Raw genomic sequence first — 4,730 nt, forward strand, 5'->3', positions numbered from 1 at the left:
GTTGTAGCTATTTATTTCTATATCCGGGGAATCGCTTATCCCGCTTTTCTCTCCAGCAGGGACACCAGAGTTGCTGATGGAGAATGCGAATACAATTGAAATGCACAAACCATTGAAATAAATCAAATGCAATGACAATAAACAAGAGAAGCAAAAATCCCCAAAGATACACTAAATATCGTGGTCTGGTGGTCACCAGGGTGGTCCATGGGTACGAGCCAAAGGTCAGCAGTCCTTTGACTTTTGTGAAAAATTTATGCCTCGGCTCAGGTTTTAAGTGTCTGCAACAGGAGGGAAGGAGAAAGCTCGACCAGAATTTAAGCAGCTGGTAGTCATCTTCCCATAACTCCCTCACTTTTGTGTCTAGTGTCCTTTGAACCTATCCAGAATAAGTTATTACATTTTGGGAAGGAAGAGGGGATATTTTCACATGCCTGCCCTGCAGTGTTGGCCGTGGGATCTACACATTGTACTATTCTGACGTGGTGGGAGCAGTTGCCCTGCCATGCTTCTTTGAACACCTCCAGTGCAGGACTTACACATGCCCAGAATTCGACCCTGGACTGTACAATGTGGAGCTCCCTGGTCCCTTATTTGTATATCATAGTTGTATCCAATACTCCCTCTAAGGTGTGGAATCTTGTGAGCAAAAATTCTATGTAATGAGCTACTGGTATAAAAGTTATGCGCAAGCGATTTTGGCTACCGCATAAATTAGTTTGTTCTGGGGCTGTGCTTCCTGAGCGAAGACAAAAATGTGTGAGCCAGAGGTTAAAAAACTGAGTTAGCTTACACTAACTGAGCTTAGAGGGAACATTGGTTGTATCTTAACCATTTTTTGAGGCACTCAAGGCCCACCCATGCAGGGTTTCCGCACTTAACCTCACACCGGATCTATGGTGGTAGATTGAGAGGTAGTAGCAATTGTCCTTTTGGGCCACACAATCACCCATGGAGCTTGGAAGCCAAATAAGGATTTGAACCTGGGTCTTCCTAGTTTACTACTCCCTTTGTTATCTCAGTTGCCTGAGCCCAAATGATTTCTGGAAACATCCTAGGGCTAAGTGTGAATGGGTAATATGCCACCAAACTTTAGGCGTTTTCATCTTTCTGGTTTCACTGTGGAGGTAGGTTTTTTTTTTTTAAATCATGTTGCATCCAAGCTGCTAAAGTTAGAAACTAGACTAAGTCAAGCGAGTAATTATCCTGAAAAAGTTTGGGTGTAGGTGGCACAGAGCTGGCAGTGTTAGCTGAAGGTGTCTGTATGGATCACCATTGCAAAGCTGGCTTCTTATTGAATTATACCATAGTCCAGCTAAACCTGAAGAGTAGATTGTGATGGGCATTAGAAGACTGCAGTTTTATACCCCACCCTTCTTTCTGAATCAGAGTCTCAGCAGCTTACAATCTCCTTTATCTTCTCCCCCCACAACAGACACCCTGTGAGGTGGGTGGGGCTGAGAGGGCTCTCAAGCAGCTGCCCTTTCAAGGACAACTCCTGCCATAGCTGTGGCTAACCCAAGGCCATTCCAGCAAGTGGAGGAGTGGAGAATCAAATCTGGTTCTCCCAGATAAGAGTCCACACACTTAACCATTACATCAAACTGGCTCTTAGGCCTGCATCTTTTTCCTACTTGCCATGACTGTGGGATGAGTGCATGGTGCATATTAGATAAATATTTGGTAGGAATGAGACCCTTTCCTGAATTGGGCCCCCATGCAGAAGAGCCTAAACAAAGATCCAGGTCAAAAGTTCTGGGATACATCCAGGGCAAAATACATGCAATCTGCGAAACAAAACAGGACTAACAAGGGACTTGGGAATGCAACACAGCAAAATGTCTGAAGATCTAATTACTGGACATGAAGGACTGCCACAGCTTTAGATATAAGAAAAGAGGAATTGTAGGTAATAAAGATTAGTAGGTTTTTATCCCCTGCTTTTCTCTAAGGAGTCTCAAAATGGCTTACAATTGCCTTCCCTTCCTCTTCCCTGACAGGCACCAGGTGGGGCAGAGAGAGTTCTGAGAGAACTGTGACTGGCCCAAGGTCACTCAGCAGGCTTCATGTAGAGGAATGGGGAATTATACTTGGTTCTCTAGATTAAAGTCTGCTGCTCTTAACCACCATGCTGGCTCTCCAGCTTTTCCTAGACTTGAGAAGCTATGAGAAACCCAAGTGAAGTGAGAGTCCAGCTTCTCAATTGAGTTGGGGCTGTGGCAGAGGGAAGTTCTCCAAATATGGAAAGAGAGGAAGGAGGAGGTGGGAAGGAGGTGCCTTAGAGAAAGTTTGGTGTAGTGGATAAGTGCGCGGACTCTTATCTGGGAGAACCAGGTTTGATTCCCCACTCCTTCACTTGCACCTGCTGAGATGGCCTTGGGTCAGCCATAGCTCTCATAGAAGCTGTCCTTGAAAGGGCAGCTGCTATAAAAGCACTCTCAGCCCTAACTACCTCACAGGGTATTTGTTGTTGGGGGGGGAAGGTAGAGAAGATTGTGACCACTCTGAAATTCAGAGTATAGGGTGGGATATAAATCCAAAATCTTCTTCATCAGAATGTGGGGTGTTGTGTGCGAGGAGAAAAATATTAGTTAGAATGGAATGTCATCAGGACCTCTTTTTTCGAGTAGGAAGGGACTAAAGAAGCTCTCTGCCATGAGCACCTTCATTCAGGTGAAATACTTTGAGCAATGATCTAAAAACTTTCAGAGGCTCAGTTTCTTTCTGAGCTGATCATGCTACTGATCACTCTGCCATCATGTCTTCATTCCTGTAATGCAGGAAAACGCCTGTCTATTCTATGCCTGCTTTTCTCTTGTTGTTCTGTAAAAGGTCCACAAATACATTTGGTCAGCCCCATGTGAGTGAGTGAGAAACCAACATGGAGGGTTTTGCTTCTTCCCAAATACAGGTGTCCTCATTGAGGCAAGCCATAGGAGGGTGGTTTTGCAAAAGCAGCATTCAAGTCCAGTAGCAACTTGGTGACCAACAAGATTTTCGGGGTATAAGATATGACTTTCAAATTCTTACGCTTCAAAAATCTTATTGGCCTCCTAGAAGTGCTTCCACACTTACTAGATAATATGCTTTCAGTCCACTTTCAATGCTCATTGCAACTGGATTTTACTATGTGAAATTGCAAAATCCATTTGCAAAATGGTCACTCAATTTGATTGAAATCGTATTACTTAGTATGTATGAAAGCACCCTTAGATGCTTCTTGGACTCAGAACTAGCTCTTCTACTGAAGGCCAACATGGCTACCATCCCAAAACTTCACAAAAACCGCTGCTTTTTCTCTGGTTGGATATAGCTACCCCAGCCACCAGTCTTGGCTTTACAGTGTGGGGACAGCACAGAAGTGGTAGGAAGGAATGGGCATGTCTATTAATCAAGATCAAGAATGTGGACAAGAAGAAGAGATTGGATTTATACCCTACCCTTTGCTTACCGAAGGAGTCTCAGGGTGGCTTACAAATCTCCTTTTCCTTCCTCTCCCCACAACGGACACCCTGTGAGATAGGTGGGACTGAGAGAGCTCTGAGAGAACTGCTGTTGAGCAGAACAGCCTTGAGAGAACTTGTGGCTGACCCATGGTCACATCAGCAGGTGCCTGTGGAGGAGTGGGGAATCAAACCCGGTTCTCCCAAATAAGAGTCCACACACTTAACCACTACACCAAATGACTGAGTCTAGTGACTAGAAGAGCTGGTTGATGGTAATTCAAGAGATAACTTGCTGGAGGACCCAAGAACTGGGATCTTCACATTCAGGGAAGTGCAGCTATCTCATTGCTGCTTAATGGCAGAAATAATGGTCATACGAAAGACTTCAGAGGGGTTGAGGAAACATGTCTTCAACATGGTGCCTCCCCAAATAATTTTTTCCTCAAAGCCATCCAGCCAATTCTGGCTTTCCTCTCACACTGGTACAGGAAATGCTTCAGAAAAATACCCAGGAGGCATCACTTTGGTGGACCACTCAATCTGAAACAGTTGCCTTCATCAGTGGAGGATGCTGGGCTTGGAAATCTCCCAATGTTTTGTAGAACTTTCCAACATTCTATAATTGGATTCAGCCCACATGGCAGCCATTAAATTGTGATTTCTGCTACATAAGTTCCAAAAGCGCCTGCAAATTTGAAAAAGCTGGGAACGTTTACACTAAAGCATATTTCTTTCAGGGCAGGAGACGGGACTACCTACTTTTAATTGACTTGATGGATAGCTGTATTATTACTGTATGATACGACAAGCCTCAAATGGGTATTGCTTAAGCTGAAGAGACAAGGGGCATACTCAGGGGTAGAATTCTAGCAGGAGCTCATTTGCATATTAGGCCACACACCCCTGATGTAGCCAATCCTCCAAGAGCTTAAAGGCTCTTTTTTTGTAAGCGCTTGGAGGATTGGCTACATCAGGGGGTGTGTGGCCTTATATGCAAAGGAGCTCCTGCTAGAATTCCACCCCTGGGTGTACTTCTCTTGGCCCCACTCCTACTGATTTGACTTATTTCACTGGTGCATTCTGACTGGGAGGGGGCTGCTTGCCTCCAAGCTCTTTTTTGGAGGAGAACATCTACCGAAACATAAGAATCTAGAACCTTGAAACTGAAACCAATCCACTCCTTTGATCCCTGAAGAACTTCTGCCTCATGTCAACCATGTCTCTTCCCTGGCTTTGCCCAACATTCAAAGACATAAAACACACTGCGGCTCTGCACAGAACGGC

Source organism: Heteronotia binoei, chromosome 2 (genome assembly GCF_032191835.1).
Source record: "Heteronotia binoei isolate CCM8104 ecotype False Entrance Well chromosome 2, APGP_CSIRO_Hbin_v1, whole genome shotgun sequence".
NCBI classification, from domain to species: domain Eukaryota; kingdom Metazoa; phylum Chordata; class Lepidosauria; order Squamata; family Gekkonidae; genus Heteronotia; species Heteronotia binoei.